The following is a 26,466-nucleotide window of genomic DNA, read 5'->3' on the forward strand; positions in this document are numbered from 1 at the left end:
AACAAGTCATCCAGCCCTGCCCATGACAATGTCGCTCTAAAGAGAGAGAAAGTGAAGCTATAATCCAACACTGCAGGTGTCTTTGAACTAGACTTTTGTTACAGGACTGTAGACCACATCCCCTGAGCAGGTAAATAACACCCCACTGTCAACACCAGCTGTCATCTCACTGGCCCTGTCATTCCTCCTGGTTGGATAACAGGAGTGTGCACCACAACTGTCTATGGACAGATGTGACATGCTCCTGACCTAAATGCATCAAGGGACCTCTTGATTAGGAACAATTGCATACCGCTGGTGCTGGGAGGACCTTCTATATGCTGCCTGAGTAGAAGACTCCATCCAATCACCATTCCCATAGAAGCACAAGTCCCCACTTGGAGATACTCACGTTGATTACTAGGAAGAGTGTGGCTCTCAGAAGAAGTTATCTATTGTGATCATGGTTTTCCAATTTCTTCTAGATAGATACATGTTGGATTTTCTTAGGATGGAAGAGGATTATAGGAAGCTCATAGCATCACCTAATGGTGTCAGGGTTCCTCAAGATTCTTACCCTGCCTGTTTTTTAGACACTGCTGCCTGCTAGGCTTAGGGAAACCGACAGAGAGATCAACTTGCGAAGCCAATTACTGTCTCATACAGGTCTATACACAGATACTCAAGCATGTGTGTCCACACTCATATGCACTCTTGCACACAAAACACACATGCACACAGACATTCATTGTTGAACACTCTTGCACAAACACTAATGTATGCACATGTATATACACAATACACACATATGTACTATGCATATGAACATGATCACACACAGAGAGAGACACACAGAGACACACAGACACACAGACACACACACACACACACACACACACACACACACACACACACACACACACACACCATGCATTTGTGTTTCTTTTCAAACACTGCCTTTCTCCATAAAGGTTTGCTGAAAAGGAGATCAGAACTACGGACAGCGGCCTGTTCCTGTCCATGGTGCTGCCTAGAGCCTCTGTTTCTCACTCCTGTCAGCTGCCCTCTTCCCCTCCAGCAGCCCCGCGTGCCTCTCCCACACGCCCACCACCCCACACCTCACCTCCACTTATCCCACACTCCAGCCAGGATGCCCAACAGGATATTTCACTAAAGAACAGGGCTCTGGGGTTGGGTCATCGCCAGCTGTCTTTTGAGTTGCACAACCTGGGAACTCTTCCCACACTGGGACCCACAATAGGCTAAGAAATGGCCATACGTTATTATTGGTCCTGTTATTTCTCCACCAACACCACTGAAATGGGTACTGTTGTTAGCCCTACTCTGAACCCCTAAAGTCAGAGATTCACCCATGCTTACACTACAAGAGGTAAAGGAAGAAGATATGCCTCACATCCAGACTAAAACTCAGAGACTCCTTGTCTCAGAGATGTGTATGGCCATTGTTCCTGGTGCCAACTCCCAACAAAGATGCTCTCAATGAACTCAAGGTGACCCCAAAGCCCTCATCCTTGTCTCTTCACTGCTCTGACTCCTGTCTAGAAGGCTCAGCTCCAAAGCTGTTTCTTTAGACATTACATCCCTTATCTGTTACTATTACCAAGACTTTCCTCCCCACTTGTCCCTCATCAGAATGTGACCATCTCAAATTCCTCTAAATGGGAGGTTGAAGGTCTTCAGATCCAGTTACTTTCAGTGTGGAACAGCAAGTATGGGTCATTGTGGCCATTTGAATAAGAATGGTCCTCATGGGCTCATATATTTGAATGCTTAGCCACCAGGAAGTGGCACTGTTTGAGAAGTATTAGGAGGTGTGGCCTTGCTGGAGAAAGTGTGTCACTAGGGATAAGCTTGGAGGTCTCACAGTCCACACCCATCTCGTCTCCCTCTCCCCCGCCCCCTTTACCTGCTGCATATGGATCAGAATGTAGCTCTCAGATATTTCAGCACCATACCTGCCTGACAGCCACCATGTTCCCTGCCATAATGATAATGGACTTGCCTCTGGAACTGTAAGCCACCCAATTAAATGCTCTCTTTTATAAGAGTTGCCTTGTCCCTGGAGTCTCTTGACAGAGGTAGAACAGTGACTAAGATAGCCAGCCTCTACAGCTAGGGCTGCTGTGTCCATTCACCACATTCATCGGAATCACTCCTGCAAACTACTGAGTTGTCTCCTCATGGGCATCTGCAGAGGGATTTTCAGATAGTTTCCAAGGTGGGGGCAGGTTTGGAAGAGGCAACTCGGGGACAGTGCTTTGGACTGAGAAAAGTGAAAGATAAAGATTCTGAAATCACCCCAGACTTGGGATCTGGATACACACTGTAGGTCACAATCTATTCTTCCTAGACCCAGGCTCTAACCTGGAAGAAGGAAGAGAATAGGAGTCCAGGCATGTGCTCAAAACAGAATGCCAGTAACACGCTGCAGCTGATAGCTCCCTACTACAAGCCCAGCACTAGCTATGAGTGAGGCATGCAAGGTCAGCCGAGCAAGGTCCTTGCCCTCAGGAATCCCAAAGATTGACAGAAAAGAAATACAACTAAACAGGCCATTTATGCCAGACAATGCTTTGTCAAACATGACTGAGGAGGAAAGGATCCAAGGTTCCTCCTGGGCCATGTTAGCTGTGTCTGTCCCCATGACTGTCTTCCTCAGACCCCACAGGGCTCTGCTCATCAATTGTCCCAGCTCCAGACAGCACAGCCATGTAGAGACAATAAAATCTAGCACTCACCAAAGGCATGGGTTTGAGATATAGACAGCTTTTATCCACATCTAAGTCCATTAATTTATTCAATGTGAGCCTTTGTACATGTAATTAATCTCTCTAGGCCACAATATCTTCAGCTGTAAAATGGAATAATAAAACCTAACCTATCTTGGGGGGCGATGTAAGGATTAAATGAGTGGATGATTACGAAGAGCCAGGACAGGGATTGGCACATGATTGGAAACTATAGAGGACTAGGTGACAGCAGTGCCTTCATCCTGGTGCACAAATGTATCAGAGGCTGGTGACAAACAGGTAGGCAGAGCATGGGACACAGTTGGATTTCACACAAGCTTCTGAGCTGTTTGCTCCCTGCTGACCCCCAGCCCAGGCCTCCAATGAAGCTCTGCTCCCATCTCCAGAGACAGAGACTGCCTGCACCTCTGTGCTCACTGGCGTAACTGACACTCAATGGGCAAAGTCCCCATGCCAGTTTCCCTCTTATTGAGATAAAGTCTCCTGTAGTCCAGGCTGGCTTTAAACTTGCTGTGTTGCCATGATGATACCCAACTTCTGCTTCTGTTTCTCTAAGTCTGTGATTGCATGCTTGAGCTGCCATGCTTGGTTTTATGTGGTGTTAGGGATAAGACTGAACAAAATTGGGTTGTCTGGTGCTGCCTCCTCCCATGCTAACACCTCAGCTTAAAAGCCCCTTAGCCAGCTGTGCACACAGCACTCCCTCTCAGTCATGCCTTCCACAGACATCTAGAACATGCATGCATGCACACACATACACAGAGACATTCTCACGTGCAGATATACACACAGATGCACACCACCACACACACTCACAAACACAGACCACACATACACTCACACCACACACACTCACACACACCACACACACACTCAAACATACACCATGCATGCATTCACACCACACACACATGTACACTCAGAACACACACATACACTCACACATATACTTACACATATACCACACATGGATTCACACCACACACACACATACACTCACAGCACACACACACACACACACTCATACACACACCATACACACACTCCACATACACCACACATGCATTCACACAACACACACACACTCTCTCACACACACACCACACATGCATTCACACCACACACACACATACACTCATACCACACACACACACACACTCACACACACACCATACACACACTCCACATACACCACACATGTATTCACAAAACACACACACACTCTCTCACACATACACCACACATGCATTCACACCACACACACACACATACACTCACACCACACACACACACACACACACACACACACACACACACGGCTTCTCATATAAACAGACCTGAATTCAAGTTCTAGTTCTCTGACTTGGGCCTGCCATTTGTCCTTCTGGTCCTCAAATTGCCTACCTGTACATCAGAGAAGGCCTCCATATCTCAAATCCAGCATCCCCAAACCACCAAAGGGGTCTGAACCCAGAAATGCACCCCTCCTCTTGGGGGCAGCCAAGTAGCTAACAAGACAACAGATCTAGAATTTCTAGAATATTGCAGGATCCTGTTGCCCTCCTCTTTCTGCCTTCCTTTGTCCCATAAATTTTACAAGGCTAAGTAGAGCCAGGATTTGGGGAATGAAATAATAGTGTTTCTGGAGTTCAACTCTAAATCTGCCCCACATTGGCAATGTCTTAATTCCATCGAGGCGTGTATTCCCAATGACAAAATAGGTGTGTGATATCTTCCATACTGGCTTCCTCTAGGAACTCAGTAGTGTGGATCAAAGTAGCCAACGGTGGAAACAGTACAGAGACCATTGACCCAGGCGCAGGTGACCAAAGCAGGTCTGTCTGCACAGTGGCAGGCACAGTTGAAGGAGGAAGGGACAGGGAAGTTATGCCTGATGTGGATAAACCTGAGAAACCCTAAGCCAGTGAATGTTCAGACACAAAAGACCACGTGTAGCATGGCCACAGTCGCATGACACACCCAGGAAGACAAGTCAGGAGGGCCAGGAAGCAGATGAGTAGCTTCCGGGGGCTGAGGAGGGGGCCTTTGTAGGTTTGGGGGTCTGCTTAGGGGAACGAGTATAGACAGTGGTGCTGGTTGCACGTCTGGTTGATATACTAAGAAACACTGCCCTGTGCCCATAAAGATATCGATTTAATGGCATGAGTCACAGTCTTACAAAAGAGAAGGATGAAGAGGAAGAAAGAAAGAGGTGGGAGGAGGAAGGAAGGAAGGACTGGTTGAAAAGACGGTGAACACTAGTCAGAGCCCTGATGTCCTTCAACAACTTAGGGAACCCCACAGAGCCTTGAGAGCCCAGGCTGCCACTTAGGCAAGCATGTCTACAGGTCCTGAGCCACCAGAGGGCCAGCTACTAGGCTAGCTCAGGGCCCTGTGACCCTGTAAGTCTCATGGACAGTAGCAGGGGCAGTGCCTAAGAGTCACACAGACCTGCTCTGAAATGCTAATTGCACCACTGAGGATCCTGTGACCTCAGGCATGTCCCTAATCCCAGAGTCTCATTTCCCATGTCTTTGGTATATGAGGCACAGACATCACTCACTTTACCTAGTTCTTGTGAAAATTATGTAAAAGAGTTGTGGTGACACACCTGTCATATAGCACTTGAGAGGCAGAAGCAGGAGAGCAGGTGTTTCAAGGCCATCATTGGTTGTATAGTGAATTTGAGGCTAACCTGAGTTATGTGACACCCAGTATCAAAACTCCTAAAGAAGAAAAGACTATTACACAAGAGCACCAGGTAAAGTGCCTATTGCTGGAGTGAGTGGGGGCCTCAGCCAGGGCCCTGCTCTAACTGGAAAGTTACTCTCTTGGGGCTATTTATGGAAAGTCACTTTCTTGTGGCTATTTATGGAAAGTCACTTGCAACTTTGAGGTCAGTTGGATGCTGCTGCAGACATACTGTCAGGTTGGTGACCTGGCCCATGCAGATCAGAAACAGAAGATTCAATTCCTGGAGTGTCTAAGAGGAAAGCCATGCCGGCCTGCCACCCCTGGCCTGACCCCTCCCAGGTTTCTGTTGATGGGGCTGCTAGGCCCTGGGCTCAGGGGCACAGAGGGAAGGAGATCCCAGAACCCCAGGACCACAGAGCACTCTAGGCTGAAAGCAGAGGCATAGGAAGATCAGTGAGGAGGGAGGTGCAATATCAGACAAGCTCCCTGGACAGATGGAGGACACCCACAGGCGAGGAGGATGGAGAAACAGTTCATGGACCTTTAAGAAGACAGCTGAGGAGGAGCCTGGGAGATGCTGGGAGAGACAAAGCCAGGGAGGCAGAAGCTTGGCCCCAGAACAGCATACCAAGGGTCCAGTCACCATAGAAAGGAAGTCCAGAATGTCTGAGGGCCAGAGAGAACTGACTGACATAGCCCATAGGTAGGCAGCTGGTTTGACTGAGTGGTTGAAGGAGCTCAAGCATTGAATGCATACAGCCTGGTGGGGAGTCAGTGGTGACTAAGGGAGGGTCCTAAGGGAAAAATACCCAAAACACTGATGACACAAGAGTGTGATGGTTAAATACTGAGCCTTTGGGCATGGCTGTGAGGCCATTTCCCAATGAGGTCTATTGAGGTGAGAAGACCCACCCTAAATGTGGGCAACACCATGTCATGGGCAGGAACCCTGACGGCATAAAAAGGGGGAAGTAGGCTAAACTCTGGCATTCATGGCCCTCTGCCTCCTGACTGTGGATGTGATGCGAGACGCTGTCTCACATTCCTGTCGCTGTGCCTCGCCTGCCATGAAGTGTGTTTTAGATGTATTTTGTTGCCACAATAAGACAAACAACCAATACAGAAAGTGTGGCTGCAGGTCAGGACCAACAGGAGCCTCAATGACCATTGGACAAAGCTAGTTTCCTTTTTTTTTTTTCTTTTTTGGAAACGTCTACAATATTTTCTCCATCCATGCTCAAGGATGAAAGTGGGCTGTCTTATCTAAAAAACACTGGAATTACTTGGGCACTCAGCATCTTCTGGTATTTTCTGTGACTCCAGGACCTGAAATACAGGGAAGAACTGAGTTCACAAAAAGTCAAACAGAGAGATGCTTCTAGACAGGCAAGCAGACTGGCAGGTACACAGGCCAACCGTCTGCCAGGAGAAAAAAAATCAGATGGATGGAATGGAACGGCAGGCAATGTCTGCCATTCCCTGCGGAGGTCTCCCACCTCCACCCGTCGCGGACACCTCCAGACTCAGCACAGATTTATCTCTAAACACTGCTGCAATTCCACTATTGGATCTGTAATCACGGACTCCAATGTTCACAGGATAAATACACTAACAAACTAATTGTTTGTTAGCGCTGAGGTTTTAGCAATCAACATGTCCAGTGTGAGATATGGTCCACTCGCCTGCTGGAGTCCATGTCATCAAAAGGTGCCATGGCTTGGGCACCTTGGATCCCCAAAGGCCTTGCTTTGCTGGGGTGCTGGCCCACTGTGCACACATGTGCAGAATATCTGTGCAGGGGCAGTGGGGGCAGGAGCCCCTCCCCCACGCTGGCACATAGCCGCTGCTGCCCATGTCTGAGCCTCCTCAGTAGCACACATAAACTAACTCAGTTCCTGGGGACCCCAGAGGAACAGCAGGAACTGTTTGGTAGAGAATTATAGCTGTGGGTGAAATTAGATGTACTCTGAGCCCCAAGGCTGAGAGAAATAAAAAGCATTTTAAATGGAGTGTAGAATTCATATTCCTCAGTCACTTTCCAATAAATAAATCTTGTACCATTTTTTTCTGTAAACAGCGGTTACACGCGGCTTCTATTGTCTCCATGTTCTATAAGCCAACGGGCCAGGGGGCTGGAAATGGCAGGCCAGGCGCTGGGGTGGGAGTGAAGAAACTGGGGTATTTTTGAGGTTTGGGGAACTCAAGACCTGGTGACTTGTTGGGAGGATTCTCCTGCCATTTTAAGGAAGTGTCCGGAGGGCCCTGGGGCCATAGCCCAGCTGTGGACACCCCTCAGATACACCCAAGGCGAGTTGCACAAGAGAGAACCCCAAACCCCAGGTCTGGGTCTCCAGAGTGACTCCATCTCTCTGGACTGCTGTCACCCTGGGAAACAAAGCATTCCATTGGAAGTGAACAGCAGGAAATCCTACAGGCGGGTGGGCCACTGTTCACTGCAGCTCCTGTTGTTTCTAGTTTCCCTTTTCAACAGCTCCTTCCACTAAAGATACAAAAAAAAAAAAAAAAAAAAAAAAAAAAAAACACCCACAGAAAATCACTGAGAAGAACCATCTCCCAATTCTATTTACCCTGGGAAAAGATCACTGCAGACATGTTGGTGTTTTTCCTTCTGGATTTCTTTGGGGGGGGCAAGAGGGAGTGGGAGGAGAAATCAATACGTATACATTTAATGGAAGAGAAATAATATGTGCCAAAATGTGTCAGGTACCTTTGTGGAAATGTGGGATAGAGATGTCTGAATTTTACAACAAAGGAGTTTGTGGTAATGCTTAGTGCTAAGCTATGTCACCAATCACCATCACAGAAGCTCACATCTGGGGTTGCTTCATGTGTACCCTTGAACAGATGTGCATGGGCTCCCATGGCCCTAAGAAGGTACCACAGGAGATGGGAGGGAATATTCCAAGGTCATGAAGGTCAAGGCCTCTGTGAATACTCATACATGTGAGTCAGTATGTTTATACTTCCTGCACTGTGCCCCAAACCCATGCCCTACTGTGGACCAGGGCAGCTCGGCCCAGAGTCCCTCCTCTGAGCTCACATCCCCTCCCACCAAATGAGGCAAAGCCCTGAAGTCCCGGATTCTGCCTCAGTGTATGCCTGTTGAGGACACATGTTTTCCCTGACCCTCTCTGACAGGCATGTCTGGAACACAACATCTCTTAAACTAAGAGCAAGACCCCTTGGGGGCGGGAGGTGACTCAACGGTGCCTAGCATACAGCATACAGTATAGATTTTATATGAGACTAGAGAGTCTCTAGGTCCCATTTCCAGCACTGCAAAGGCAGAAAAAGGAAGACACCCAAAAATCTTTCCTATAATTAAAACTTGCAAATAAAATACACTATGCAGTGAGATTAGCCAAAACCCAACCCCCAAAAGAAAAAAGAAAACACAGCTGAGGATTCTGGGACAGGTCTCTCCAGCTCTCCCTCCCCTTGCTCTTGTTCCTGCTTCTATGTATGTACCCATTTTACAGAATAACAGGTAGGCAGTGTGGGTAAGTATGGGAAAATAAAGACGAGAAGGGAAGAAGTCACCCATTGCTGGGCTCCTCACCCCTGTTTCCCCAGAACTGGACACTCCCAATCGTTCACAAGCCTGAGAACCTAGTGTCTCTCCAGAGGGGTGAGGCAAGGAGTAATATGTGTTCTCTGAATACAAAGGTCTTGCCATTGAAGGAGGAGCGAGGAGAGGTTCCATATGCCACCCACTGCCCCAAACAACCCTTATCTGAAGATCCCTCCCAGTGGCTTCACAACCATAGCAGCCCAAGGGGCATTTGGGGAGGGGTGCATGAGCTGAGCAGAAGGACTAAGTCCAGAGGATCCTGCCTGCCCCAGGTTACTGAGTGGTTCTTGGGGAACTCCAGGCTGTCTCTGGACCTCTCTGGACCGCAGCTTGCCTGTCTATGAAGCAGAGACAATGAGAGTCACACCCACAAGGTAAATGAGTACTGATTCAGTAATGATGCACTCTGTGCCCACAATGGCAGCTGATGTGGGGGTGGCCAGGCTCCCTTCTTTGCACAGCCCTTGATCATTTTTTTTTTGTTAATTAAATGGCAAAATTTCATATCTGATTATTTACTGCCAGTGGTGCCATTACGAGTTCCTGTATAAATCACAGCAGAGAGCTAGGCTCCTGCCCACCTGCCTCTGTCTGCTCACCAACAGAGCCTTGGAGGGGGCCAGGAGGGGAGAGACTGTCCTGGAGAGCCCACACTTGACTTGACTCCCTTGACCCCAGCTTGACCTAGTGCCCTGCACCATTAGGACTCCCAACCAGAGCCCCCAGAAGGACAGCTCATTGTAAACCTCCAGTGTGGAGGCAGACCTCCTCCCTTACTCCATGCTAGGGACTACAAAAGCCCAAGTTGACTGCCATAGCTACAGCCACACTGATAAACAAGGTGCCAAGACAGAGGATGGGTAAGTCCCTTGCCAGAGGCTCTGAAGTTGTTCTGAGGGGCACGAGGATTTCAATTCTGTCTCTTAGCTCTGAGGTCTGTTCTCCAAGATTTGGGATTGCTCAGACCTGTGGGTCTGGCTGCGGGTCTAATGACTAAAAGCCATGTGCCCTTGAACAAGACTTTCCCTCTTCGTGCCTCCTTTCCCAATGCGGACAGTAATGTTTTCCTGCCAAGAACTGGGACACTAGAGTTGGGCTTCTGAGACCCCAGTCTAGGACAAGAGTGGAGTGGACCTCACAGCCAGATTTTGGGGTGCCCACGTTGGAAGCTAGAGGTCTCAAGAGACCAGCACTGACTGGACCTGCAGAGTCCCTAGCTGGTCTCAGACCCCAGATGCCTCAGTCCCAGTGTCCACCAGGAAAGAAAGGACTCTGGAAAACCCCAAGGGACCAGGTACCACAGAGGTTCCTCAACTCCGGCCTTGAAGATCGACATAAGGGGGACAAGTCACCATTGGGAAAAAGGGCACTTTCTCCCTTGTGTGATGGGGACCCCAGAGGGAACTGCAACCATGCGTCTGATCCAGAGTTCCATCTCCAACCTCAGCACCTAGCCAGACAAGGGTCTGGTGGATGGATGCATGGATGGATGGACAATGATAGAGGAAAGATCAATAAATCAAAGACAAATGAATGGATGAAAGGAATGAATGAACGAATACTTGGATACAAGGATGAATGACCAAATGACTGAACATTTGGATAGGTGGACAGATGATGAATGGATGGGTGGGTGGGTGGATGGATGGATGGATGGATGAAGTGAAGAGACAAAAGGACACACAAATAATTGAATGAGCCAATGAAGGAAGATTGAGCATATTAGAAAGCATAGTGGTCAATGGCCGCACTGGTAACTCAGCATTCAGAAGGCAGGAGGAGTGTAGGTGTGAGACCAGCCTTGGCTACATAGCAAAACCTTGTCTCAAAAGAACCCCACAGAAAACACCAACATTAGCAACAGAAGAACAAACGAGTAGAGAAACACATCTGGGGTTGAGAAAAAACAGTTGGATGGAATGGAAGACGTAAAAATTAGGTGAGGAATAATGAATGAACAGAACAGAGTAACAGAAGGGAAGAAATGAAGAAATGGGAAGGAGGGGGAGGCAGAGCCATGAAGGTAAGAGGAGGGAGGCAGCAGGGTGAGCAGCCAAGTGTGTCTTGTCTTTATCCCCTGTCCCCAGGTCCTGGCCCCTGCACCCCTGCTTATCCCTGGGGCTTGGGAACGAAGCCTGTGCTGGCAGCAAGGAAAATGGGCTGGGGAAGCTGCAGCTTCATGGACCACCCAGAGAGTCTTTAACTATTACATTAAACATCTGCTTTGCCTTTCACGAATCGGGTAGTGTTTCACCCCTGAGATATCTGATTTTATTACCTTCCAGGGAGAGGGCCAGGCAAGTGTTCTCATTGATTTGCGCATTAAATATATTAGTAATAAAACAACATCTCCGTAAACCAATTGTAAAATCAATATTAATTGGTACCAAAATATCACAAGTAGTTGAATTACAATTAAGGGTGGTGGTGAGTCTTGCCTCGGGCCACAGGGTCTGGAGGTCCAGAAGGGAAAGGGACTTGGGGAGGAATCGGATTTCAGAGCCAGGCAAACCTGGGCTTCCTCTCTGAGCCTCAGTTTCCTAATCTGCAAAATGGGGTTAATTGTTCTTGCAGAGGAAGTTTGGTGAGGATTAAATGAGCCATGTGTTCTTGGTACCTGGTAGCCACAGAGCCCAGGGAATGTTTCCTTCCTCTCTTTGTCTTCATCCCGTCTACAAAGCATAAGTCACTCTCACTGTGGTTAAGAATGACATGTATGGAGGGAATAGCCAGAAAGAGGGTATTGAATAAAGGCTCACCTCGTGTTACAGTAGAGCTGGTCCGCTTGACCACACAATGAACCCCTCCAGGCTCCTGTCCTCCCAAAGTTCTCAAGAGGACATTTGGCTTGGCCTCTGAGAACCTGTGTCCTGGAGATGCACATAGCTGTGCTTGTACTTGAGGGCTGGTAGTTACCTGCCCCCCCACCCCAGGATCAGCATCTACAACAGTTTCCTTCAGCTTCCTTTCCCCTCTTAAAGATGAGAATCTGAGGCAGCCTGTGGAGGGCTGGGGCTTGGCCATGAGCCAAGAGCCTCTTGATTTCAGCTGCAGTAAGGATGTCTAAGGGAGTGGCAGCAGCTCACAGCAGCTCTGTGGCCGTGGAGAGGTACCTGGGACCTTCCTGTCACATCTTGGGGCTGTATTGGGCTTTCCTTTGCCCTTTAGAGGTGACTACAGAGGTGACAGCAATGGTTGTATATGTTGGTAAAGGACCTGGTTCTGTGCCAGACACTTCCCCCATGCTTTCTAACTTGCTACACTTATACCACACGCACACAGTTCTGTTCACAGGCTCTGGATAGAACCACATCATTTTTAAATCTCAACTTGGCCACTCTTAGCAATAAATTGTATTTGTCAGCTACAGCCTACAATGCTGTGTAACAAACCAACCTGAAATTACTTGGTGACTGATAGTAAATAAGTTGTCATGCACATAGGACTACAAGTTAACTGTATTTTGTTAGTCTAGGCAAAGTTTTGCTTCAGGCTGAGGGTCAGGGTCAAGGCAGCTTCGTGGTCTTTTATCATTTTTCAATAAATGGCTGCCCAAGGCAGCTTCCCACCAAGCCTAAGAGAACCATATAGCATAGTGAGCATCACCCCTCAGGTCAGTTCCACTAACTGGCCATGGTCAGCATCACAGACTGGGGAAAATACCTTCTATCTGTGATGTGAGTGGAAACAAAGATCGGCTGTCCATACATATCCAAATGGTCACAGTAACCCAGGCCTCTGTCAGCTCATCTATAACATGGGGGCCAAGTGCAGGGGTTGGTCTGAGTGCAGGACCACCCCCATCTAACCTCTCCTCCCAGAGCTCTGATTCCATGATGTTCTCTTCTCTTGGTTCATAACATGTCAGCCTCCTGGGATGGAGGAGACCTAAGTTCCTGTGACATGCTGTGAACCTCTCGGTCCCCAGGTCAGTCAACCATGTCTCTTTTTATGATAGCAGCTCTCCCTGAGGTTCTCAGTACAGCTGTGACCCCAGAGTCCCACATGGTGTCTGGTGCAGCCGACTGCAAGACCCTACCTGGCTTTCCCCAGACAGCCATCACTACTCCTGGTATACTGAAAGTAGATGAGGTAGGGGAGGTTTTGTATGGGCTGGCACAAAAAATGGTGACCATGCTATGGTTTGACTAAGTGTCTTGAAAGGCATACATAGCAGGTCTACTGTCCCCAATAATTGCCCCCAGAGAGCCAGGATATGACCCCCATTGCTTCACCAGGCAGTAGTGTCTGCAATACCCATCTTGCACCTGTATGTGCATACACAATCTCATACTTGGATGTGTGACTTGCTCACTCATGTATGTGTTCAAACATAGTTCAAGCACATGTGTGTCTGTGTCCATACCCAGATAACCTTCATGTGTGTGTTCTTGTGGGCTTCCAACATACACAGCTGACAAAGAATACACCTCCTTGCTGCAGTTGCATGAGTACATGAGTTAGGGTGACACAGGGCAGACTAGATGTCAACACCCACCTGCCTTGCCCACTCCCCATTTCCACAGCTGAAGATTAATGCCATGACTCCCTCAGAATTATTATTTCCAATACATTGTTTTCTTCGAGAACTGCTGTCACCTTTTCTCTGATTATTACCTAGGCTTTATTTAAAAGTGCCAGGGCTGGCAAGATGGCTAACCATTTAGGTAAAAGCACCTTGCCATCAGGTCTCATGACCAAATTCAATCGACAGAACCCATATACTTAAATGAACAAAACATTTTTTAAAAATAATAATTTCACTCTCCCTTGAAATGGTTCAGTGGTTAATAGCACTTACTACTCTAGCAGAGGACTTGGGTTCAGTTCCCAGAACCAGCATGGTGGATCACCCCATCCAGTTCCAAGGGATCCAATGTCCTTTTCTGATCTCTGAAGGTACCACACACACACATGGTGCACTGATATACATACAGGCAAAACTCCCATACATATAAAATAAAATACATCTTTACAGTTTTAATTTTAGCTCCGAGAATTCAAGGGGACCCATGATCTCTCACCCCTGTTCCCACCTCCACCCAAGTCCACCTCTATAACTCTCTGGGTTGAGCCAGTAAGAGCCAGTAAGAAAGGACCACAGTGAGCTGAGACCCTGCACAAGTGCCCTCAGGCCCACCCTGGGCTTTGGGTCCACTACTAGGAAGATAGCAAAGGCCAAAGGCAGCAATGGCGGCTCGAGGCCTCTCCTGGGGGTAGCTGAAGGGGTCCAGGAGCCTCCCTTGCTCCATCCCATTGTTGTAAATAATGCTGAAAATGAGTCGTTTTTAAAGAGTGTCCAGTGGGATTCTGGAGCCTTGCTTTAATTATACAAAACCAGCATGGGTGCTCAGGCAGACGCTAGTGCTAATTGTTTTGAAAGCCAGCCCTCTTGGCTCTGCAGAAGGGCACATTTTGAGCATTTCCCCCAGCCATGAAAGTGAGGTCACTCCCAGACTGGGCAGGTAGGTGTGAGACACACCAGAGACCTGCCATGGAGACCTCCTCCTCCCTGACCTCACCACAACTCACTTCAGGCTCTAGCTGATCCCCCCCCCCCAGTCTCCTCCTCACAACACAACCAGCTGACAAGATGCTCTGAGGTTGGGACCAATGATGGGAGGGAGGGAGCACTCTGAGCAAGCACTGTGGGAGAGGTGAGGGAGGATGGGTACACGTTTTCATCAGTATGCTCCTCCGAGAACCTAGCCCTCCATAGAGTTTGTAATCTCTGATTTATTACCTCTCCTTAGTGGATGAGGGTCAGAAGGCTCCAAGCCAAGGTCACACCACTAGGAAACCACAGACAGCACCCCAGCTTCAGCTCCTCCCTCCCTCCTGTGGCTGGAAAGGCAATGGGAAACAGAGGTGCACCAAGAGAAATGGAGAGGATGGATGCATGGATGGCCAGCCAGCCAGATGCACAGAAAGTGGCCCCAGAGGGAGAATCGGGGGAGAAGAGACAGTGGGCAAATTGTGCCTTTAATCCACCCACTGTCTGATGGGTTTGTAAGAGGCAAATCGACCCCTTCTCAGACTACCGGAGGGTCATAGTGTTGTGACTCTAAAAAATCAGCCAGAAATTAAACAGGGTTAGTGCTCAAGGAAATAAACAGAAGGAAAAACCTACAAAGAAATAGAAACCAAAACCAAAACAAAATAAAACAAAAAAACAGGGTGGGGGCTAGGGATCAAAGCCATAACAGGACACTGAGCAGGTGAGCTTCAAGGTGGGGTGCAGGGGCTAGTGAGCTCTGCAGAGGGACAGGCCTGGACCAGAGGAGGTGATGGATGACGTGCCCATCAATTTCTGAAGGCCAAGGCTCGGAGAGCAGCCGAGTCAGTGAAATTTACATTATTAATCTCTTGTAATAATCTATGACTCAAGCAGGCTGAGAAAATAGCCGTGGCTACGCAGTGGCCAGCCTATATAAATAACGGCTCCCTGCTCAATTTAATTGCACTCTGGTGAAAGCCCTCTTCTTGTATCTTTCTAATTACTTTAGTTTCATTAGGTCTAGCAGAGAAAGAGAGAGAGAAAGAGAGAGCCGAGAGAGAGGGAGGGAGGGGGAGAGAGAGAGAAAGGGAGGGAGCGTCTCCATTGAGCGTCGCAACAATGAAAAATTCATATTCTGATTTTTTTTTGTTCTGTGAAATATTTAAATGTTAATAGCCATTCCATCGCTGACATGCTATCTCACCAGTGTGGAGTTAAACAGAAAATCTATTTAATCTACGGGATCTCATTAAATGGTCGTGGCAAGGCAGTGGCTGGGAAGTAGTCAATAGCCAGGGAAAGAGGAGAGGGGGGAGGGGGCGGGGGAAGAAAGAGCTGCTAAGATTCTTTAATTTAATTTATTGTCGTGCATGAGACACCAGGAGAGGCGGGGAGACGCTGGCTCCTGTGCCTCCATTTGAGTGGCTAATGATTAAATGTTTTCCATTGTGCTACAGCTGGTATGTATTATCACAGAGTGAGTGAAAAACACAAACTCTCAGCAATTTTGACTGCTTTCCAAATATTAGCCCCTTTTAAAGCCATTAAAAGATTATCACTGATTTAACCAAATGTCTGTTTGGAGTATTAACCGCAGTCTGTTCTCCGAATCCCCAGAATGCCTCTCCTCTCCTCTCCTCCGATTATCTCATCCACCCAGCAGTATTTAATTTCATTCCCATGAATATGCAATGAATTTAATTTTGAACACTATTTTCATCTGCTCCTGTAATCACAAAAAATGCTGGTGTAATTAGTTTCTAATTACTTGCTTTAATTGTTGTAGTAATCATTTTAATTACCCAAATGCACAGACATCAAATGCTAAAAGGAAAATAATCTCCTTGTACCTCCTACCCTGTCTTTCGGCACTTGGTGTTTGATATCTCGATTTCGACACGGGCAACCTTCACTGAGCCGGGGGGTGCTCCGGGGGGCTTCTGGGGCTCAGGGAGGCCGCTCCAAGCCCAGGCCTCAACACAATCTGCTCACAGAAATTTGCATGCCCCCCAAAAAACCATTAAGTTAAAATATACAGTTATTGTACCTTTCTGGGCCGGGCGCCACGCACGAGCTTATTGCCGAAGCCCAAACCGGCACGAGCAGATGGTAAATCATGAAATTTTATGAAATTATTACGCCGGCGAGGTGTTTTGAATAGGAGCAGCTGTGAAGGAGATGGGACGTTATAAACACTCACAGGTGTTACCATCTCCTCCTCTGCCAGCCGCAACATAAAAAAAAAATTAAATTATAAACAAACCAGGCAAATGTTGTAATCTCCCTCCTCGACACACTCCTTACAGGGAAATTGCTTAAACTAAGCAAAGAATTCAATTTTAATTTGCATAAAATATTTATCAAGGCTTACGCAAATTTCTGCGCAGCTCCCTTCCTGCCAAGTTGAAAATTGCTCAGACATACAGAGGTGGAATGTCGGCATGCGAGGAGGCCATTAGGCCAGCCCTCCCGGCCACTCGAGCTGTGCCGACACCACATGCCCAGCAGCAGGCCAGGCTCTGCCAACTTGGCCTTTTCATATTTTTTTCTTTTTCTTTCGTTCCTTTTTTGCAAACAGATTGTTTTTCTCATTATGTTTTTATATGTACCTAAACTGTTAATTAGGCTCTTAGAAGCTTTTTTATTGGGGCCTAAGTGTAACAAGCTGCTTTGTTCGAAGACCCACACCTTTCCGCTGCTCCATAAATGGGGCTGTCCGTTATAGCTCAGGTTTATGAGCTGGGAGAAGGTGCCCTGACCAGAGCATGGCTCAGTTCTCCAGGCTGCTTGAGGATGCTGGTCCCAGGAGAGAGGAGGAAGAGGAGGCTGAGGGAGCAAAGGAAGTCCCTTGGGCCCAATTCCAGAGAGCAGCCAATATCCTCAATCACACGCTCACACCTGCCCAGGGTCCTCACACTTCCCCCTCCCTCCTCTCAGAATGCTCGGTTAGGACCATTGGCAGCTCAGCTCTGGCTTCCCAATCCAGAAGGGCTCCTCGAGAATCCACTCACTCACTTACTCACACACAAACTTTTCTTCACAGCTGTGGCCGCCACCAGAACCAGGTCCAGGCATTTCATTGTTCTCTTCTTTCTCTAGGATGAGACCCCCCCCCCATGAGCACAGGGATGTCAGTATGGCCCCATGTGTCCTCTGACACAGCCTCGAAGGCTCACATGAAGTCTGGGCACCACAAATGAGTATACAAGAGCCAACCATCACAGAGCCTCAAGTGCCTTTTGTTGGGGAAGTACACTGAGTCGGGACAGGGCTTGGTCAGTTACTTGAAAGGATGACAGTTGCTTTGCCTCTGGCAGATGGGCCAAGAATAAAGGAAACACTGATGTCCACAGAGCAGGCCCAGAGGTACCAGCCTTTGTACCACATGATGTCCTTATTTGCTTTCTGTTGCTGCGATTAACACCACGACCAAAAGCAACCTGGGAGAAAGGGTTTCTTTCATCTCACAGTTGACAGTCTACCATGAAAGGAAGTCTGAGCAGAAACTCAAGGCAGGAATCGCTGAAGCAGAAGCCACGGAGGGGTGCCGCTTACAGGCTTACTTTCTTGCAGAATTCAGGACCACCAACCCAGGGATGGCACCACTCACCGTGGGCTGGGCCCTCCCTCCCCCATCCATCACTAACTGAGAAGCTACTTCAGACTTGACCATAAGCCAGTGTGATGAAGGCTTTTTCTCAAAGGAAGTTCCTTCCTCACAGAAGACCCTAACTGAGACGAGGTGACAAACACCTAACCCTCACTCCTGACCCACTGCAATCAGATATCCAAATGAACTTTAAGCAAATCCAGCCAATCAGTGCTTGGCTACCCAGATCCCCCACAGGCCATGCCATTTTGATCTACTGGGTTCCCCACCATATCAAAGTGGCTGATGGAGTGGTAGGGGCAGGATTATCCCTCCGTGTGGAGCAGGATCAATGGGAAGAATGGATTAAGCATGGTGAGTAACTAATAAGGAAATAATCAGGTTTTACACTGCACAAATATGTCAGCACATCAGACAGAGCAATGCGATGGAGGGTACAGAGAGGATAACGTTGTAGCTCTGGAGAAACTGCGGAGAAGCTGCCCAAGGAAATGGACACCCAGTGTCAGAGCTCCTCACCATGCCAATCAGTCGAGTCAGAGGCTGCACTACTGATATATCTCTTGGGGGTGTGAAAAGATACAGAAGAGCTCTGGAGGGCGTCCTCAGTGCTCCCCAAGTGGGAGCTCTGAAGAAGGCATTAAGACATTTGGGGGGTAGAGGCAGGGGGATCAGGAATTCAAGATCATCATCTGCTAAATAGTAAGTTGAAGATCATCTTAAGCTATGTGAGAGTGTCAAGCCTGCCAGTGGTGGCTCATGCCTTCAATCCCAGCACTCAGGAGGCAGAGGTAGGTGGATCTCTGTGAGTTCGAGGCCAGCCTGGTCTACAGAGTGAATTCTGGGACAGCCAGGGCTACAAAGAGAGACCCAGTCTTGAAAAAACTAAACTGAAGCTGGGTAATGGGGGCACACGCCTTTAATCCCAGCACTGGGGAGGCAGAGGCAGATGGATCTCTGTTTAAAGCCAGCCTGGTCTACAAAGCTATATAGAGAAACCCTGTGTAGAAAAATTAATTTAAAAACAAAAAGAGGGTGTCAGTGGGCTAGGGAGATGGTTTGGGAAGTAAAACACTTGCTGGGCAAGCTTGAGGACCTGTCTTCACATCCCTTCCACCTGAGCCAAAGCTGAGTGTAACTGCATTGACTTGTAACCCCAGCATCTTGGGAGCAGGGAGATGGGATCTCTGGGGTTTTCTGGCCTCCAGCTCAATTCCAGGGTCAGTGAGAGACCCCAACTCAGGGAAACAAAGCTGACTATAGAGCATGGTGGCTTTGCCGCTGTCAACGGTCCCAGCAAACCTCAAAGGGACAGGGATAGCTTCATATCCTAGCCAAGACCTAGCAGCTGTGTGACCTTGGACATGGCCATTTATCTCTCTGTGTACCCCTCTCCATGTGGGGCAGCCTGAGTTTTCAGCTCACTGCTTGAAGGTGGGTTTTGACAGTTTGTTCAGATGCACTGTCCAGATAGGGGACTGAAGACCCCAGAAACAGTGACTTGTTGAGCTTACCTAGCCACTAAGTCAGCTGGCCAGGAATCTCCATGGGATGGGGACCTGATCTATTTTCCAGCCCAGGGGAGCAGAGAAGGGAAGAAAATGGACAGTGCCTATAAGAATTGCTACTGGGTGGGGCTGGGGCTAGGTGTTGAGTAGAACATGGGCAGAGGTGGAGGTGTGGGGAAGAGAGACTATATCTGATGACTGAGCCATTTGTTGCTTCTGGAAGGGCCAGAGCAGCGGCCACAGGACAAGAGGCAAGGCCCTTTGAACAACTTGGGCAGATGTGCAGCATTCACCAATTTACCTGGTATAAATCTTCCCCTCCCAGAGATCCTGGAGTGCTTTGGGGAACCAGCCCAGACTCAGTAGGCGTGGCCTCCTCCAGGATAACCCATCTAAACCCCACCCTTCCCGCACATGGGGGCCTGCTTCTAGTCAAGGATATCCCTGTGGTCCTCGACCTCTCCCCTGAGCAATGAGCTATGAAGTTTTAGGGAGAGTCAGGCCCCCCGCATCTGTCCCAAGCATTGTGACATCTTTATTTCCACCTGGGGCAAAAGAGGGCCCCTCTTCCCGGCCCAGCTGTGGAGGTACAGATGGTGGCAGGGTCACCTTGCAAAGAGTTATGGGACTTGAAAGAAGCGGGAAGACACGCAGTTCTGCAGGCAACAGCCGAGGATAGTAATCTGGACAGACAAGGAATCGATGGGGATTTCTATTTAGGGAAGAAATCGATAGGAATTTCAAGGTAGGAAAGGGGGAATTACCTTTAATTGGAGCATTCGTCCAGCTGGCCCTCGGGTAGGGCTGAGATTCACCAGGTCTTGGGGTACAGCCAGTGGCCCACCCTGCTGCACTTTACCTCAGAGGCCCTCCTCTCCAGGCTATGAGGGGTAGGTGTGCTGGGAGTCATACTTCCTTGGCCAGCAGGTGACTTCAGTAGAAACACCTGTCTCACCAGTGAGGGGCAAATTCTAGCATGTCAAATGAGGGGAGCTGAGAGGTGCCAAACCCTGCCCTGTCCCAAGAACTTTGTAAGTTTAATCTGTATTAAACCCCAGGGGCAGGCTCTGTTATCTCCATTTTAAGGCACAGAGAGGTTGAACTACTTGCCCTTGGTCACACAGCTAGGAAATGTTTGAACTGGATTTTGAAGACTTGCCCACCTAGTACCAAAATCTGGGCTCTTTGCCCATGAATGGTGTCAGGTGCCCCCAGCTGTCCATGTCCAGGAAACCCTTCCTGGGAAAAGGAAAGCCTGAAGCTGGCCCTGCCCACTACCTCCCACACACCCCTACAACCTCCCAGGAAAAGGCTGTTGGCTTCAGGAGGGGGCTCAGGGCTCCCAGGTTCCCATCAGACCCCCCGGAGGGAAGACCTGACTGCTCACAAGGCCTTTAAAGAGTTATGGAAGACACATCTCTAGAATAGAGTCAACAACAGTACACTCCCAGTTGCTACTCAGGGCCTTCTAGGAGCTTGAGCCTGGGCAAGCTCCTGGGAAAGAGCTCCTTGGGAGGAGCCCTGGCCCCTGCTGACTGCTGGGAGCTGTTCTGCAGAATGAAGTGATGTCATCCTGGAAGCAGACCTGGGAAGCAGAGGGTCAGCCCTCCACTTCTCAGAAGGGGTCATTGGTGTGACAAAACACTAAGGTACTAAGACACCTGTGGGAGCAGGGTGTCTGAGGGAGGGGTCCCCTGGGCCTTTCCATTAGCTTGACGTTACAGAGAGGAAAGTGGAACACAGGACCCCTGACCATCTGCCACCATGGGCATTAAGGCCAGAGCCCCCATCTCTCTAAGCTACATCCCATTTTGGGCCCAGGGAGGGAGAGGAGAGGCGCAAGAGCAGGTGAAACTCAGTCTTGGGGTCAGATGGGAAACATGGCTGATTACTGGTGCTTCTGGAGTCCTGGATGCTGAGCCAGAAAACTCAGGCAAGCTGTACTTGTGCGAATGATCAAGGCAGATCTCTGGGGATGCTGGAGCCAACCTCCCCACACCTTTAAGTACTTCTAGCTCAAACTTCAGGGTACCTGCAGCGGAGGGGTTGTGGCAGGGCTGCAGGGTTTCATGGGATTTAATCCTCTCCAGACTGGACTGGAAGTTAAGTGACACCCTGGGTGAGAGAGCTTGAACCCCCTGCCGCAGCCTCAGCTTCTCCATCGTCTGTGAGTTGAGAACCAGTCCTTCTACAAGCCATGCCTAAAGATGTCTGCTGAAGGAGTGCCTGGATTCCTGGATGGACAGATGGCTGGACAGATGGATGAATGGATAGACACATGGATGAGTATAATCGGTGGATGAAATAATGACTTCACCTCTCTCTGGCTAACCTTGCTTAGAAGACCAAACTTTCAAACCCAACACCAAGACACACAAATTCCAAGGCATATGCCCTCTACCCAGGCAGGGGCAGGCCATATTGGCAGGGTATAGCTGACCATTCCCACCATTATGAATTGGCAGTCACGCCCCTGCCATGTTTCTGAACCCTCACACATGGGCCAAGGGTCCAGTCAGGAGGTGACACCAGGGAGTCCAAGTTGTATTCTAGGTCCTGACTTGGGGTGCCAATCGTCTGCTCTCCACTGGTATACCAGGGGTAGGCACCGGACACTATGGAGCACACTCTCTGTAGCATTACAGCATTCTCCACCGGACATATATTGTGACTTCATGGGGTGGGGGACGTGAGACTAGGGCTAGAAGAAGCATTTAATCCTGGACAGGGCCACTGATACGGCTCTCCTATGTTCCGCCACTCTGCCTAGTTACAGCTGGTATTGAGTGTCCAGCCATCCTGCCCTTAGGGTATGGGGAGTCTGTCCATTCCCCACCCCTCGCACCCCACTGGCCAGCCCTGCTTCCCAGCGCACTCCTAGGTCAGGGGTTCCGTGGGCTCAGCTGGAGCTGAAGGTTATTGGAATCCCCGGGCCCTGCTCATCTCATTACTTCCAGAGCAGGGTCAGCAGCTTTTACAGACCCCATAAAACATCGCTCTTGGTCACTTGAGCACACGCAGGCACAGGCAGCCTGTCCATTCCCAGCCGGGACAAGCCTCTCCTTAACGAAGTAATCTCCCAGACTCATAAACCCCAGAAATGTCATGGGTGGCCTGCGTCCTAAAGATAATTCCAGGCTGACACCGGGCCCCACAGGTTTGAGAGAAGCAGACACCACTCAGCAGAGGTTCCAGAGCTCATCCTCTGAGCCCTCAGACAAGCCTAGCAAGTACATGCCACTAACTGGCCCCATGACACAGATGTGGAGCAGGTTGGGGTGCTGAGTAACAGAGCTGGAACTTGAACCCAGAGGCAGACTCCTCAGGGCCCCTTACATCACACCCTGGTGCCCTACAGTGATCCCTGCTAGAGAAAATGTAGGAAGGCACAAACACTTCAATGAGCAAAGCATCCAGGCCCATTTTCAGATGACACAGTCTTTCCTTTCCCAAAACACACCCCAGTGTTTCTGGGAGTCACCAGAGGGCATCTCATTGGCTGTGTATACTTAGGTCCCCAGTTGACCATTGAGTCCAAGCCTCTTGGCTGCCTCTAAGACTGACCCACACTCCAGCTCACTGTGAAGGGGTCATCTCCAGTCCCACACTCCAGGTACCAGAACCTGAGTCAGAAAATGGGCCATTTTCAGTCCTCAGCTGGGAGCTGTGGTCCAGCTCTGGGGCTGATGAGTGCCCATTCTGGTCTAGTTGGGGCTGAGGCTCCCCATTTTGCAACTGTGCTAGCCTCCATGAGCCTTCCTTCTTACCTGTAATGTGGGAGCAGCCACAAGGAACCAAAAAAGGAACATCATACCTCCAAGCCTGGAACCTGTACCATGTAAGATGGCACATGGTCCTACTCCACAAGGCCCTTGCTCCTCTCCTCCAGCTTCCGACCTTCCCAATGCCACCATGGATACTACTCCACAGGGGATATCCTTAGGCCTCTTTCTACACACCATAGCTACCTCCAGCCCTGACAGATGTGTGCAATGCCCCCCCATACATGCATCCCCTATTCCATCCCTGATCAGGCTGGGCATTCACAGCCCCAAATTTTAAAGATTTCAAGGCCAGATCTCACCCATTTCTGGCAGGGCAGGTGGAAGCTGTGTGGTGAAAAAAGATGTCTGTGGACATAGGGGGACACACAGGCATCCACACCCACGGCTGCAGAAAATCTCTTGTAGTCTTGCATTCTTGTATGACATGCATATACACACATAGGTGCACACACAGTGACTCAGAGGCCTGCAAATGCCCACTCTTGCCTGTGTACCACATATCAAGAGGCCAGTATCCCATCCCCGTCCAGCAGCTGACCAGACACCAGAGTCCTGCTGTGCTGACAACCCTCCATGTCTGCAAGGAGCAAAGCTCTTCCCAGCTCTGAGAAGTCCCAAGAAAACTCTCAGGCACCAGGGTCACATATTGCCTGTGCCCGAGAGCCTGGCCCTGCAGCATCTGCCCAGGGATTCAGGAACTGGAGCCCCCAGGGTGAGAACACCCCAGACCTGGCTGAGTGGCCTTTCTACAAAGCAGAAAATGAGCTTGTAGGACAGTGGGTCGTAGGGGAACCTCAGCAACAGAAGAAAAAGAGAAACCCTGGGAAAGGGGGATGGAGAAAGAAGTATGACAGGCAGCTGTGGGGAGGAGACAAGGGGAGGATCGCCACAAGGAATTCCAGCTGTGCTCGGGGCTTATAGATGCTCTTACTTGCTGTGCTCCTCCTGTGATCATAGTCACAGCAAATGCTGAGTGAGTATTTGTTGGTTGAATGAATGAAGGCCTAGCTCTGCATCTTCACCTCCAGCCCGAACCTCCTTTTCTCCCAGGGTACATGCTGGGCTGGCCTCATTGGGGCAGAAGGCCTAGAGCTAGCTCCCTGCTGTTCACTGATTGACATGTAGCCTGCCAGGTGTCTGCAAAGTTTACCCCAGGATCATCTAGTTCTTACCAATAATGCTGCCAGGTGTGTTGTTTTGCTCCTTTGGCTTTTGGGGGGGTCCACTACCCAGCTCCCAAATAAGTCACACACACAGGCTTATTCTTAGTTATGACTGTCTGGCCTTAGCCTGACTGGTTTCTTTTTTGTTTTGTTTTTATTTGATATATACTTTTTATACATGCTAATTGTTCTTTTGTTTCAATGTTAGGATAAAGCTAAGGGGGTTCCACGTGGGCGATCATTGCGGGTTCCATGGCAGTGAGGGTGACTGAGGCAGGGACAAACACACCAGGCAGATAGAGCTTGAGTGAAAAGTTTTATTAGAAAGGGGAGGGAAGGGAGAGGGAAGAAAAAAGAGGTAAAGAAGAGACACAGAGAGGACAGAAGAGAAGAGGGAGACAGGAGCAGAAAGAGAGGAAAGCGGGGAGAGTAAAGAGCAGAGAGAGAGCGTAAGTGGGTGGGTCTGTCTTTTAAAGGGTCCTTTGCACCTGCCTGCAGACTAGTACTCATGGAATCCTGGGCTGAGGAAAGTACTGCCTCAGTGCATTCTGCCAGGTGACGGGGCAGGCCAGGGTAATGCCTGAATCCTTACACTAGTTAAGTTATATCTTCCTTTCTTTTCTTTTCTTTTTATTTTTTCTTTTTCTTTCTTTCTTTCTTTCTTTCTTTTTTTTTTTTTTTTTTTTTTTTTTAATCCAGAAAGCTTGTTTCTAGCCAGCTATTCTTAAATAATTCTGTCTACCTTTTCCCTCTGGACTATTATCTTTCTTACTTCTGTATGTCTTACTTTCCTTCTTACCCTGTGACTGGCTGGGTGGCTGGGTGGTTTGGTGGCTTCCTGGCTTGGTGGCTGTCCCCTGATGTTCTCTTCTCCTTGTTTTATTGCTTTCCTCTTCTCTTCCTCATTTTTCCTTCTATTTATCCTCTCTGCCTGGCAGCCCTGCCTATCCTCGCTTATCCTTGCTCCTGCCTCGCTGTTGACCATTCAGTTCTTTATTAGACCATCAGGTGTTTTAGACAGGCAACGAATCACAGCTTCACAGAGTTAAACAAAAGCAGCATAAACAAAAGCCACACACCTTCAGTATTCTACCACAGCCAGGGGTCTTGATGACCCTTTGGGATGGAGGCTGCCCAGAGTGTGTGTGTGTGTGTGTGTGTGTGTGTTCTCGTGCATTTGTTTGTGAATACAGGTGTGTACACACATGCATGGAGAAGATCAGTCAACAAACTCAAGTGTCCATCCTTGTGATGGTTTGAATACAAATGTCCCCCAGAGGTGAATTGATTTGAATGCTTAGTCACCAGGGAATGGCACTATTTGAAAAGGATTATAGATATGGCTTTGTTGGAGGAAGTATGTCACTGGGGGTGAGCTTTGAAGTTTCAGAAGCCCATTCCAGGCCTAGAGTTCCTCTCTGCCTGCAGATCAGGATAGAGCCCTCAATTGCTTCTCCAGCACCAGGCCTGCATGCCTGCTGCCATGCTTCCTGCCGTGATGCTAACCTCTGAGACTGTAAGACAGCCCCAATTAAATGCTTTCTTTCCTAAGAGTTGCCTCGGTCATGGTTCTCCTCACAGCAACAGAACAATGACTGAGACAGTCCTCACCTTCTGCCTTGTTTAAGAGTCCATTGCTGTTCACCCTGCATACATGCCAGGGGGCTGACCCTTGGATTCCCGGTCCCCACATCCCCACTTCCCGTCTCCCTGTGGGAGTGCTGGGATTACAGACACCTATGCTACTGTGTTCAGCTTTCCCTGCATGCTGGGCATCTAAATTCAGGTCATCATATTTGTGTGGCAAAAGAGTATACCCACTGAGTCATCTTCCTACCTCTCAATGGGTTCTTTAAAAGGACCAAGA

The 26,466-nt window shown here is 49.0% G+C and overlaps 1 long non-coding RNA gene across 1 annotated transcript in view; it reads right to left on the minus strand.

The window, feature by feature from the left end:
• LOC127222143 (uncharacterized) overlaps positions 1-16,982 on the minus strand; it is a 74,249-nt gene extending 57,267 nt beyond the window's left edge. Inside the window, exon 1 of the long non-coding RNA XR_007834529.1 lies at positions 16,391-16,982. This is a non-coding gene — a long non-coding RNA (uncharacterized LOC127222143). The remainder of the gene's footprint in view (positions 1-16,390) is intronic.
• Positions 16,983-26,466: the final 9,484 nt, after the last annotated feature.

The sequence above is a fragment of the Phodopus roborovskii genome, unplaced genomic scaffold, assembly GCF_943737965.1.
Source record: "Phodopus roborovskii unplaced genomic scaffold, PHOROB, whole genome shotgun sequence".
Lineage (NCBI taxonomy): Eukaryota > Metazoa > Chordata > Mammalia > Rodentia > Cricetidae > Phodopus > Phodopus roborovskii.